This window comes from Moschus berezovskii, chromosome 8 (genome assembly GCF_049115385.1).
Source record: "Moschus berezovskii isolate FMDL1 chromosome 8, NW_MosBer_1.0, whole genome shotgun sequence".
Lineage (NCBI taxonomy): Eukaryota > Metazoa > Chordata > Mammalia > Artiodactyla > Moschidae > Moschus > Moschus berezovskii.
The window spans coordinates 11,833,731-11,848,260 of NC_142467.1; positions in this window are offsets into that span (position 1 = coordinate 11,833,731).

The following is a 14,530-nucleotide window of genomic DNA, read 5'->3' on the forward strand; positions in this document are numbered from 1 at the left end:
GGAACGCTGGGCTGGAAGAAACACAAGCTGGAATCAAGATTGCTGGGAGAAATATCAATAACCTCAGATATGCAGATGACACTACCCTTATGGCAGAAATTAAAGAGGAACTCAAAAGCCTCTTACAGCTCTACATTCAGAAAACAAAGATTATGGCATCTGGTCCCATCACTTCATGGGAAATAGATGGAAAAACAGTGGAAACAGTGGCAGACTTTATTTTTTTGGGCTCCAAAATCACTACGGATGCTGATTGCAGCCATGAAATTAAAAGACGCCTACTCCTTGGAAGGAAAGTTATGACCAACCTAGATAGCATATTAAAAAGCAGAAACATTACTTTGCCAACCAAGGTCCGTCTAGTCAAGGCAATGGTTTTTCCCGTGGTCATGTATGGATGTGAGAGTTGGACTGTGAAGAAAGCTGATCGCCGAAGAATTGATGCTTTTGAACTGTGGTGTTGGAGAAGACTCTTGAGAGTCCCTTATACTGCAAGGAGATCCAACCAGTCCATTCTCAAGGAGATCAGTCCTGGATGTTCATTGGAAGGACTGATGCTAAAGCTGAAACTGCAATACTTTGGCCACCTCATGCGACGAGTTGACTCACTGGAAAAGAGTCTGATGCTGGGTTGGGTTGGGGGCGGGAGAAGAAGGGGACGACCGAGAATGAGATGGCTGGATGGCATCACCGACTGTGGACATGAGTTTGGGTGAACCCCGGGAGTTGGTGATGGACAGGGAGGTCTGGCGTGCTGTGATTCTTGGGGTCGCGGAGAGTCAGACACGACTGAGCGACTGAACTGAACTGAACTGAACTGAATAATGACCACCATAACAGATACTTGACAAAAGTATTTTGAAGGAAAATATCTGGTTTTACTAGGTTAATTTATGCTTTTCCAAAGATTACAGAGCCTACTTCCACTTCCACTATGTCTATATCAGATAATTAAACATGTCTCTGTTATACGCCAATACACAGTATAAAAAAAAGTCAAAGGAGATGAGCAACTGAGTGGCCGTATCCATTGCAGAAGTTACACTTAAGACTGTGTCTCTAGTAAAGACAGATATATGTATATGTCTTTACATAATGCTGAACAAAAGCATACTGATCTATTAAAAAAGAGAATTTAGAAATACTGTTTACAACAGAAATTATAAAATATTACTGAAATGAAAACTCTAAAAAGGACTAAATTATACAGCAGAGTGGCTAATATTCTAGAGTGAGTGGGCAAGCCGGGAGAGAAAGCCAAAGAAAAATTTTAGTAAAGATTCAATTTTGAGAATATAAAGTTCAGTATAATATCATCTCTATTAAACTTACAAGGACATTATAATAAATGCCAAGTTAAAGCATAACTCAGGAAAATTACAATAAATATAAAGGAAGGGAATAAAAGGAAAGTTTTTAATTCTGAGGCTTGCATTTTAAATTCAACACAATGGATGTGTGAGATGGGATAACAGTCAAGAAACAGAGTTTGAAGATAATCTGGTTTTTTTTGAAGTTTCTCATGAAAAATTTATGTATTGCATATTCAATTTTTTTAAATAAACATATTGAGAGGAACATGACTCAGGCCAATAAACCTGGTAAGGGAATATTTGAAAAGTTTGTAAATGGAATCTGACAGTACAATGACTATTTTTCCTTCTTGTCAGAATATGTGAGACCAAGATTTTGACCCTTGATTTTGATCAGAAGAAGTCAAAGTTTGCACCATTTTCTTTAAGACTGGCCACACATCATAACTGAAGGGAAAAAAATTGCACAATGTATGTGAAGCTCATTAATCTGGTCCTACTTTTTAAAACCCCTTCTGGAACTCTTTCAGTAAACCAGCCTCCGTAATCTATTTAGAAGGAGACATCTAATTTGTTTCCTGTGTAGTGGAACTCTGCCACTTTGAAGATTTAATGGCATTAGACCAAGAGGAGAAGGTCAGTGGAGACTGTCGTCAGCCACTGTCTTTGCTCCAGAGAAAATATGCAATACAGGGTCAGGACACCTGTCCTTATCCATAACAGTCATGGGATTTTCTCACTGGTGTATCCTCCATGGAAAAACCTCTCTGTTTCTGTTCTAATACCAAGCAAGTCAGTCCAAAAGACAAAGACTTGGGTCAGCAGCAGACGAAGGTACTCAAACACGTCTTTACAAACTCAGGTTACAGAAAAAGGCAAACGTGCTGCTAGTTGAGTAGATTTATTGCCCTGTAGGCAGCAACAAAGGCAATTTATTTTCTAAAGGAAAGCATCCTCATTTTATGTACTTAGAATTCACACAAATTATGGAGGAAAAGCATAGCAAATCAAACTTAGTATTCTCATATTAGAGACTAAACATTAACATAAAATTTATAGACACCTCCTTTTGGGGTTTATCCTCTTATTATTTTTCTGTGATTATATCATATATTGTTTTATTTACAAACAGAAATATAAGAGACTTGTTAAACTTTATATTTTATATAATAATAAATCAAAAAGGTATATTTTTCACAAAATTTTTCAGTTTAGAAATTTTTAAAAATTGAGATAAAATATACATCCCTTATAATACAGTGCTTAGGTGTTTGGTTTGATGAGTTTTGATGATTACATGTAGCCATGTAAAAACCATTCAAATTAAGATATAGAATATTTATATCTCCTTTGAATGTTCCCTGATGATTTTCTCCACTCAATTCCAACCTTACTAGAAGTAACCACTTTCTTATTTTCAATACCAGTCTAATTATGCTTATACTTCAAAAAAATGAAATCATAGAGTATTTATCATTTTATTAAATATAATACTTTTCAGTCATGCATGTTCTCAAGTTTGTTAGTTCATTCTTTTTTTATTTTTGAATACTTCATTATATGAATATAATAGTATCTGCTTATCTATTTTTCTTTTAGTGAATAGTTCTGTTATCTTCAAAATATTGAAATTTTATGAATAAGATGTAATATGTAGTCATAAAATTCATTTGTAGCATTATGTTTTTATATCTCTTACATAATTACCTAGGAGTATATCAATTTTGGTTGACTTTTTTTATCTTGTCTTTTATATTTTTATGAATACCTAGTTGTTCCAGGATGATTTGTTAGAAGGATTTTTCCATTGATTTAACTTGGCTCTTTTGTCAAAAATCACATTACAATATTGTGCTTGTCAAAGTTCTTTAATTTATTGATAGATTCTCCTATACTTGTACCAATTACACACTGTTCTGTTTACTATAGGTTTAATATATAGGCTTCCCAGATGGCTCAGTGGTAATAAGTCCACCTGCCAATGCAGGAGCCGCAGCAGATGCAAGTTCAATACCTGGGTCAAGAAGATTCCCTGGAGAAGGAAATGGCAACCCACTCCAGTGTTCTTGCCTGGAAAATTCCATGGATAGAGGAGCCTGGGGGGCTACAGCCCATAGGTCACTTTACTTACTAATTCTAGGAGCAGATTCTAGATACACAGCAATGTCATTTTTAGGTAGAGCTTCACTTCTTTCACAGTCACCTTAGCTTTTATTCTTTATATTTATGTAATATATACATGTAGGTTTTCTCTTATTCAGTTTTTAATTCTTATACAGTTATTAATAATAATCCCTTAGCAAAATTTATAAAAACAAAGCAAAAAGATACTCTTATTCAAGGACTCAGACAAGGATGACTTATTATTTTTTTTAATGTCATTTTTAATATTTATTTTTATTTACTTATTTGACTGGGCCAGGTCTTAGTTATGGATTGGGAAGTTTTAGTTGTGGCACGTGGGATCTAGTTTCCTGACCAGGGATCGAACCTGGGCCCTTTACTTTGGGAGCAAGTGTCTTAGCCCCTGGACTACCAGGAAGTCCCTAAAATGCCATTTTTAAAACTAAAAATGACAAAAAACCAAAAGGTAGATAACTTCAGTTTTTTTTATTTTTTTTTTAGCTTTCTTTCTGCTTTAGTTATAGTTAATAACCTTTTTTTTATGTTGTTAATTTTATTTTTTTTTATTTTTAAATTTATTTTATTGGAGGAAAATTACCTTACATTAATATATTGGTTGGTTTTGCCATACATTGACATGAATCCGCCCCAGGTATGTTTCCCCTCTTGAACCCCCCCCCACCTCCCTCTTCCCCATATCCTCCCTCCAGGTCATCCCCGTGCACCAGCCCCAAGCATCCTGTATCATGCGTTGAAACTGGACTGGTGATTCATTTCACATATGATAACATACATGCTACAATGCCATTCTCCCCAATCATCCCACCTTCACCCTCTCCCACAGAGTCCCAAAGACTATTCTATATACCTATGTCTCTTTTGCAGCCTCGTATACAGGGTTAAGGTTACCATCTTTCTAAATTCCATATATATGCGTTAGTACACAGAGTCGGACACAACTGAAGTGACTTAGCAGCAGCAGCAGCAGCATACTGTATTGATGTTTTTCTTTCTGGCTTACTTCACTCTGTATAATAGGCTCCAGTTTCATCCACCTCATTAGAACTGATTCAAATGCATTCTTTTAGATGGCTGAAAAATACTCCATTGTGTATATGTACCAAAGCTTTCTTATCCATTCGTCTGCAGATGGACATCTAGGTTGCTTCCATGTCCTCGCTATTATAAACAGTGCTGCAATGAACATTGGAGTACATGTGTCTCTTTCAATTCTGGTTTCCTTGGTGTGTATGCCCAGGAGTGCGATTGCTGGATCATATGGCAGTTCTATTTCCAGGTTTTTGAGGAATCTCCACACTGTTCTCCATAGTGGCTGTACTAGTTTGCATTCCCACCAACAGTGTAAGAGGGTTCCCTTCTCTCCACACCCTCTCCAGCATTTATTGCATGTAGACTTTTGGATAGCAGCCATTCTGACTGGTGTGAAATGGTATCTCATTGTGGTTTTGATTTGCATTTCTCTGATTATGAGGGATGTTGAGCATCTTTTCATGTGTTTGTTAGCCATCCGTATGTCTTCTTTGGAGAAATGTCTGTTTAGTTCTTTGGCCCATTTTTGATTGGGTCATTTATTTTTCTGGAATTGAGCTGCAGGAGCTGCTTGTATATTTTGGAGATTAATCTTTTATTAGTTACTTCATTTGCTATTATTTTCTCCCATTCTGAAGGCTCTCTTTTCACCTTGCTTATAGTTTCCTTTGCTGTGCAGAAGCTTTTGATTTTAATTAGGTCCCATTTGTTTATTTTTGCTTTTATTTCCAATATTCTGGGAGGTGGGTCTTGGAGGATCCTGCTGTGATTTATGTCAGAGAGTGTTTTGCCTACATTCTCCTCTAGGAGTTTTATAGAATCTGGTCTTACATTTAGCTCTCTAAACCATTTTGAGTTTATTTTGGTGTATGGTGTTAGGAAGTGTTCTAGTTTCATTCTTCTACAAGTGGCTGACCAGTTTTCCCAGCACCACTTGTTAAAGAGACTGTCTTTTCTCCATTTTATATTCTTGCCTCCTTTGTTGAAGATAAGGTGTCCATAGGTGCGTGGATTTATCTTTGGGGTTTCTATTTTGTTCCATTGATCTATATTTCTGTCTTTATGCCAGTACCATACTGTCTTGATTACTGTGGCTTTGTAGTAGAGCCTGAAGTCTGGCAGGTTAATTCCTCCAGTTCCATTCTTCTTCTTCAAGATTGCTTTGGCTATTCGAGGTTTTTTTGTATTTCCATACAAATTGTGAGATTATTTGTTCTAGTTCTGTGAAAAATATCGTTGGTAGCTTGATAGGGATTGCCTTGAATGTATAAATTACTTTGGGTAGTATACTCATTTTCACAATATTTATTCTTCCAATCCACGAACACAGTATATTTTTCCATCTATTAGTGTCCTCTTTGATTGCTTTCAGTAGTGTTTCATAGTTTTCTATGTACAAGTCTTTTGTTTCCTTAGGTAGATATATTCTTAAGTATTTAATTCTTTTCATTGCAACAGTGAATGGAATAGTTTCCTTAATTTCTCTTTCTATTTTCTCATTATTAGTGTATAGGAATGCAAGGGATTTCTGTGTGTTGATTTTATATTCTGCAACTTTACTGTAATCATTGATTAGCTCTAGTAGTTTTCTGGTAGAGTCTTTAGGGTTTTCTGTGTAGAGGATCATGTCATCAGTGAATAGTGAATGTTTTACTTCTTCTTTTCCAATTTGTATTCCTTTTATGTCTTTTTCTGCTCTGATTGCTGTGGCCAAAACTTCCAGAACTATGTTGAATAGTAGTGGTGAGAATGGGCACCCCTGACTTCAGGGGAAATGCTTTCAGTTTTTCACCGTTGAGGATAATGTTTGCTGTGGGTTTGTCATATATAGCTTTTATTATGTTGAGGTATGTCCCTTCTATTCCCACTTTCTGGAGGGTTTTTATCATAAATGGATGTTGAATTTTTCGAAGGATTTCTCTGCATCTATTGAGATAATAATATGATTTTTATTTTTCAGTTTGTTAATGTGGTGTATTACGTTGATTGATTTGCGGATATTGAAGAATCCTTGCATTCCTGGGATAAAGCCCACTTGGTCATGATGTATGATCTTCTTAATGTGTTGTTGGATTCTGATTCCTAGAATTTTGTTAATTAAGGATTTTTCCATCTATGTTCATCAGTGATATTGGCCTATAGTTTTCTTTTTTGTTGGGTCTTTACCAGGTTTTGGGATTAGGGTGATGGTGGCCTCATAGAATGAGTTTGGAAGTTTTCCTTCCTCAGCAATTTTCTGGAAGAGTTTGAGTAGAATAGGTGTTAGCTCTTCACTAAATTTTTGGTAGAATTCAGCTGTGAAGACGTCTGGACCTGGGCTTTTGTTTGCTGGAAGATTTCTGATTACTTCCTCTAGTTCCATGCTTGTGATGGGTCTGTTCAGATATTCTATTTCTTCCTGGTTCAGTTTTGGCAAGGTGTACTTTTCTAGGAATTTGTCCATTTCTTCCAAGTTATTCATTTTATTGCCATATAATTGCTGATAGTATTCTCTAATAATCCTTTGTATTTCTGGGTTGTCAGTTGTGATCTCTCCATTTTCATTTCTAATTTTATTGATTTGGTTCTTCTCCCTTTGTTTCTTGATGAGTCTGGCTAGAGGTTTGTCAATTTTATTTACCTTCTCAAAGAACCAGCTTTTGGCTTTGTTGATTTTTGCTATGGTCTCTTTTGTTTCTTTTGCATTTATCTCTGCCCTAATTTTTACGATTTCTTTCTTTCTACTAACCCTGGGGTTCTTCATTTCTTCCTTTTCTAGTTTCTTTAGATGTAGAGTTAGGTTATTTAGTTGACTTTTTTCTTGTTTCTTGAAGTGTGCCTGTATTGCTATGAACTTCCCCCTTAGTGCTGCTTTTACAGTGTCCCAGAGGTTTTGCTTTGTTGTGTTTTCATTTTCATTCATTTCTCTGCATATTTTGATTTCTCTTTTGATTTCTTCTATGATTTGTTCATTATTCAGCAGCGTGTTGTTCAGCCTCCATATGTTGGCATTTTTAATAGTTTTTCTCCTGTAATTGAGATCTAATCTTACTGCATTGTGGTCAGAAAAGATGCTTGGAATGATTTCAATTTTTTTTAATTTACCAAGGCTAGATTTATGGCCCAGGATGTGATCTATCCTGGAAAAGGTTCCGTGTGCACTTGAGAAAAAGGTGAGATTCATTGTTTTGGGGTGAAATGTCCTATAGAGATCTATTGGGTCTAACCGGTCTATTGTATCATTTAAAGTTTGTGTTTCCTTGTTAATTTTCTGTTTAGTTGATCTATCCATAGATGTAAGTGGGGTATTAAAGTCTCCCACTATTATTGTGTTATTGTTAATTTCCCCTTTCATACTTGTTAGTAATTGTCTTACATATTGCGGTGCTCCTATGTTGGGTGCATAAATATTTATAATTGTTATATCTTCTTGGATTGATCCTTTGATCATTATGTAGTTTCCTTCTTTGTCTCTTTTCACAGCCTTTGTTTTAAAATCTATTTTATCTGATATGAGTATTCCACTCCTGCTTTCTTTTGGTCTCTATTTGCATGGAATATCTTTTTCAAGCCCTTCACTTTCAGTCTGTATGTGTCCCTCGTTTTGAGTTGGGTCTCTTGTAGACAACATATATGGGGGTCTTGTTTTTGTATCCATTCAGCCAGCCTTTGTCTTTTGGTTGGGGCATTCAACCCATTTACGTTTAAGGTGATTATTGATAAGTATGATCCCGTTGCCATTTTCTTTATTGTTTTGGGTTCGAGTTTATATACCCTTTCTGTGTTTCCTGTCTAGAGAAGATCCTTTAGTATTTGTTGGAGAGCTAGTTTGGTGATGCTGAATTCTCTCAGCTTTTGCTTGTCTGTAAAGCTTTTGATTTCTCCTTCATATGTGAATGAGATCCTTGCTGGGTATAGGAATCTGGGCTGTAGGTTACTTTCTTTCATCACTTTAAGTATGTCTTGCCATTCCCTCCTGGCCTGAAGAGTTTCTGCTGAAAGATCAGCTGTTATCCTTATTGGGATCCCCTTGTGTGTTATTTGTTGTTTTTCCCTGGCTGCTTTTAATATTTGTTCTTTGTTTTTGATCTTTGTTAATTTGATTAATATGTGCCTTGGAGTATTTCGCCTTGGGTTTATCCTTTAGGGACTCTCTGTGTTTCTTGGACTTGGGTGATTATTTCCTTCCCCATTTTAGGGAAATTTTCAACTATTATCTCAAGTATTCTCTCATGGTCTTTCTTTTTGTCTTCTTCTTCTGGGACTCCTATGATTCGAATGTTGGGGCATTTAATATTGTCCCATATGTCTCCAGTATTGTCCTCATTTCTTTTAATTCTTTTTTCTTTTTCCGCCTCTGTTTCATTTATTTCTACAATTCTATCTTCTAGCCCCCTTATCCTATCTTCTGCCTCCGTTATTCTACTGTTTGTTCCCTCGAGAGTGTTTCTGATCTCATCTATTGTATTATTCATTGTATTCTGACTCTTTTTTATTTCCTCTAATTCCTTATTAAACATTTCTTCCATCTTCTCAATCCTTTTCTCCAGTTTATTTATCTGTAACTCCATTTTGCTTTCCAGATTTTGAATCATTTTCACAATTAAAATTCAAAATTCTTTTATCAGGTAGGTTCCCTATAACTTCCTCTTTTGTTTGTGTTGGTGGGCATTTATCCTGTTCCTTTACTTGCTGGGTATTTCTCTGCCTCTTCATCTTGCTTATATTGCTGTGTTCGGGGTGGCCTTTCCATCTTCTGACAGTTTGTGGAGTTCTCTTTATTATGTAGTTACCTCGTTGTGTTTGGGGTTGGATGGGTGACTTGTCAAGATTCCCTGGTTAGGGAAGCTTGTGTCAATGATCTGGTGGGTGGAGCTGGATTTCTTCTCTCTGGAGTGCATGAAGTGTCCAGTAATGAGTTTGAGATGTCAGTGAGTTTGGAGTGGCTTTGGGCAGCCTGTATATTAAGGATGACTTCTTTTGGAGAAGTAGAGAAAATAAACTTTGCCTCTGGGGAAAGTATAGAGAAACTACTCATGTCCTAGACACAAACAATAACACGCTGATGCTGGGGTTAGAGGGATGCCAAAGCTCTTGGCCCTGGTAGACAATCAGGAAGTCATTCTGGGCAAAGGGTCCTGTACTGATTGTAAGTGGAGCTCTGTAACCTCAAGACAAGAGGAAGTAAACTCCTTACTGCCAAGGACAACAGGATGAAGGAGGTTTCTGAGAAAGTATCATCCTGATGCCCAGGAGCACAAAGTTTATCTAAGATTTAAGTGGGCAAGGACAATGGAGGCCTGCCTCTGCCTTTATCATAAGCCTGGGGACAAGAAACCAGCAGTGACAGTCCACTGCTGATGGAGCACAAAAAACATGTTTACACACCCCCCTGTACAAACAAGTGTGGAGGAATAGCAGAAAGCTTAGAGAGGAAACAAAACACTGAGAAAAACCCTCTAGACTCCTGGGTCCTGCATTACAGCACGAGGTAACTAGAGCCCTCGCCCAGAGGATGATGAACATACACTGCCAAGAAGATAAAAATAGGAATACAATCCCAGCAGTTCAACTCTTAAGTAGACTGAATCAACCACCCACACTCTGGCCTAATAGAAAAAGCAGCAGGACCATTCCTTGACAAAAGTAGAATTTTTGTCTCTATTGTTATGCTACATGTGACAGCTGTTAGTCAATCAAGTTAAAGAGCATGTAAAATGCAAGGAAAATGACCCACTTTTAAGACATAAAGCAATAAACAGAACCAGACTCAGAAATGACCCAGATAACGAGTTGACTCACTGGAAAAGAGTCTGATTCTAGGAGGGATTGGGGGTGGGAGGAGACGGGGACGACAGAGAATGAGATGGCTGGATGGCATCACCGACTCAATGGACATGAGTTTGAGTGAACTCCAGGAGTTGGTGATGGACAGGGAGGCCTGGCGTGCTGTGATTCATGGGGTCTCAAAGAGTCGGACACAACTGAGAGACTGAACTGAACTGAACTGAATTGTAGCTATTAGGAAATGGAAAACAACTGTATTTAATTTTTGAAAAAATTGAGGGGAAAATGTTGATTAACAGACTAGGGAATTTTAGTGGAGAGGTATGATCTGTAAGAAAGAATAAAATGAGATTGTTAGAAATAAAATCAATGATAAAGAATTATTTTGATGGACTCAACAGTCAGCAGAAATCATCCAAAGTCAAGCATAAAGAGGAAAATAATTTTAAAAAAAATGACAGTATCCAGAAGCTGTGGAATTAAACAAATGGCCTAAATTCAAGTTTGAGAAGTTCAAGAATGAGAAGAGAAAAAGGGGAGTAAAAAGGAAGGTTGGAGAGACAATAGCTGAGAACTTTCCAAGAGAAATAAAGACATACAGGAGACAGACAACAAAATATAGACACCAGTAGCACAGAGAAACCCTAGCAGGATAACAACAACAAAAACACATAACTTAGTAAAAAAAAAAAAAATTAACTAAAAGTAAAGAGAAAAGTTTAAAGGTAGCCAGAAAAAAAAAATCATTAAGAGGGACAAAAATAATTATAGCATACTTCTTCTGAGAAACAACTCAAAATACTGGAGGGAAAAGTAAACCCAGAATTCCATATCCAGTGAAATATATTTCAAAAATAAGAACCTTTCAGAAAACAAACACTGGAATGTATTGAGGAGACTTGCTGTACACTAAATATTAAATAGATGCTTTTGAGCTGTGGTGTTGGAGAAGATGCTTGATGGTCCCTTGGACTGCAAGGCAATCCAATCAGTCCATCCTAAAGGAAATCAGTCCTGAATATTCATTAGAAGGACTGATGCTGAAGCTGAAACTCCAATACTTTGGCCACCTGACGCGAAGAGCTGACTCATTTGAAAAGACTCTGATGCTGGGAAAGATGGAAGGCGGGAGGTGAAGGGGACGACAGAGGATGAGATGGCTGGATGGCATCACCGACTCAATGGATGTGAATCTGAGTAAACTCTGGGAGTTGGTGACGGACAGGGAGGCCTGGAGTGCTGCAGTCCATGGGGTCAAAAAGAGAGACACAACTGACTGACTGAACTGGACTGAATTGAAATATTGTACAAAGTCTTATGAAAGTAAAAGTTTATCATCTTATGGAAATTTAATGAACAAAAGTAAATGGAGAAGAAAAAAACTACAAAGAGAAGTAAACATAAAAGCCACTGTTGTCTTATTTCACATCCCTTTGTAAGATAACTGATTATGTGAGCAAAAAGACAACATAGTGTGAGATTTACAAGGTCTATTAAGATAAACTGTGTTTTAAAATAGCACAAAAGGTAAGAGGGAAGATTTGGGAACACACTGTTTTAAGTTTTATAAACTTTCTGCAGAGTAGTATGATAAATAAAAACCAAACAACAAAGAAATAAAACAGAAACAGATTCCAATACGGGGAACAAATGTGGGGAAACAAAACAGAAAAAGGGGATCAGAGGTATAAACTACCAGTTATGAAACTAGTAAGTCACAGGGAAGATAGTACAGTATGGGGAACATACTCAATATTCTATAACAGTTTTGTATGGTGTGTACAATATAAAAATACTGAATCACTATGCTGTATATCTGAAACTAACAATATTTCAAGTCAACTAAACTTCAATGACTTTTTTATAAAGTAAACAATAATAAGTTCTAGACATATTTCATTAAGTCTAGACCAATTAATTAAAAAAATAAGAAAGATTAAACTGATTGACCGATAGAAAAGAGTTGGAATAAAAAATAGTCCAAATGAAGGTAGGAAACAAAGGCAAAAGAAGAACAAAGTTGCCATAGAGAATATATCTAACAACATGGAATACTTACATCGAATCGCATAATTACATTAAATAGGAATAATCGAATACTCCAGTATGAAGTCGATTGTCAAATTAAAATTTAAAAAGACCAAAATGTGTCATGTGTATTAGGAAACCAACTTTAAATACAAATACATAGATTGGTTAAATGTAAAAGACTGGGAAAAATACATCATGCAACATTGGTTAAAGGTGACATGACTGGATTACCAGGAAATATATATACATATTCAGAATAAAACAATTACCAAGGGTACAGAGGAACATCAAATAATTTTAAGCTAGTCAGTTCATCAAGAAAACATAACAGTCCTAAGAATGGATTAGCCACCAAGAGGACTTCAAATTAAATGAAGCAAATACTGTTATAGTAAAAGAAGAAATAGAAAAACATCCAGGTATACATGGAGACTTCTCATTTCTCCCTCAGTAATCAATTTCAGAAGACAGAAAATCAGTAAGTGTTTGGAAGGCCCAAGATGTCAAACAGCTTGACCAAATTGAAATTTATAGTACAATCTGCCCAATAATAGCAGGACATAATTTTTTTTTAAGTGGATATGGCAGATTGACCAATACAGATTATAGTCTGGGTTGTAAAACAAACATCAACAAATTCAAAGAGCAGAAATCATACAAAGTATGTTCTTTTCACTGCTAAAATGGAAAAAAGCCCTACAATATATCTGGAATAATCAGATTTTAGGGGCTTCCCTGGTGTTCAGATAGTAAAGAATCTGCCTGCAATGCAGGAGACCCAAGTACAATCCTGGGGTCAGGAAGATGCCCTGGAGAAGGACATAGTAACCCACTCCAGTATTCTTGCCTGGAGAATCCCATGGACAGGGGATCCTGGGCAAGCTACAGTCCATGGGTTCTCAAAGAGTAGGACACAACTGAGTGACTAATGCACAATTAGATTTTAGCAGATTTCATGACATGAGGCTAGGTAGACATAAAAATTAATTATATTGATTCTTAAAATTTTATTTAAAATTTTGTACTTATTTGCTATATAAAGCATATGATAAATATGACTAAAATTCTAAATTTCCAGAAGAGATATTCATTTGTGTTGCTGCTGCTGCTGCTGCTGCTGCTAAGTCACTTCAGTCGTGTCCGACTCTGTGTGACCCCATAGACGGAGGCCCACCAGGCTCCCCCGTCCCTGGGATTCTCCAGGCAAGAACACTGGAGTGGGTTGCCATTTCCTTCTCCAATGTGTGAAAGTGAAAAGTGAAAGTGAAGTCGCTCAGTCGTGTCCGACCCTTAGCGACCCCATGGACTGCAGACTACCAGGCTCCTCCATCCATGGGATTTTCTAGGCAAGAGTACTGGAGTGGCTTGCCATTGCCTTCTCCGATTCATTTGTGTTAGGGCCTAATATTAATGATTTTTAAAATATTCATTATTGTGTTTTTGTACTTTTTATACTTTGTTATCAATTTTCTTGTATTCCACTATGAAATTTCACTGAGTTTAAAAAAAAAAAGTGTCTTATATAAAGTGGGCTACAGATGAGGAGATGATTAGATTCATGTGTGCTAAGTTGCTTTGGTTGTATCTGACTGTGTGACCCTATGGACTGTAGACCTCTAAGCTCCTCTGTCCATGGGATTCTCCAGTCAAGAATACTGGAGTGGGTTGTTATGCCTTCCTCCAGGGGATCTTCCCAACCGGGGATCGAACCTGTGTCTCTCATGTCTCCTGCACTGGCAGGTGGGTTCTTTACCAGTAGCATCACCAGCATCACCAACTCGATAGTTATCAAATTATTTGAGCAATAATGAATTTGAGCATACTCCGAGAGATAGTAGGGGACAGAGTAGCCTGGTATGCTGCAGTCCATGGGGTCACAAAGAGTTTGACACGACTTAGTGAGGTAACAACAACAAATCTCATCTACTTTGTTGAGTATAATTATTTTAATAATAATAACAAGAGGTAAAAGTAGCTCTTCTGCCACAAGAAGCATTTAAAGCAGAGGACTTACAAGAGACTAATAATTATGACAGTATATAAACATAAATCATCTGCATACTCACTAAGAATAACAAAAAACAAATTCAAGAACTTTTTTTGATTATTTTTCTCCCTGGTGGCTCCTGCAATGCAGGAGACCCATGTACAATCCCTGGGCCAGGAAGATTCCCTGGAAAAGGGAATGACTACCCACTCCACTATTCTTCCCTAGAGAATTCCAAGGACAGAGGAGGCTGGTGGGC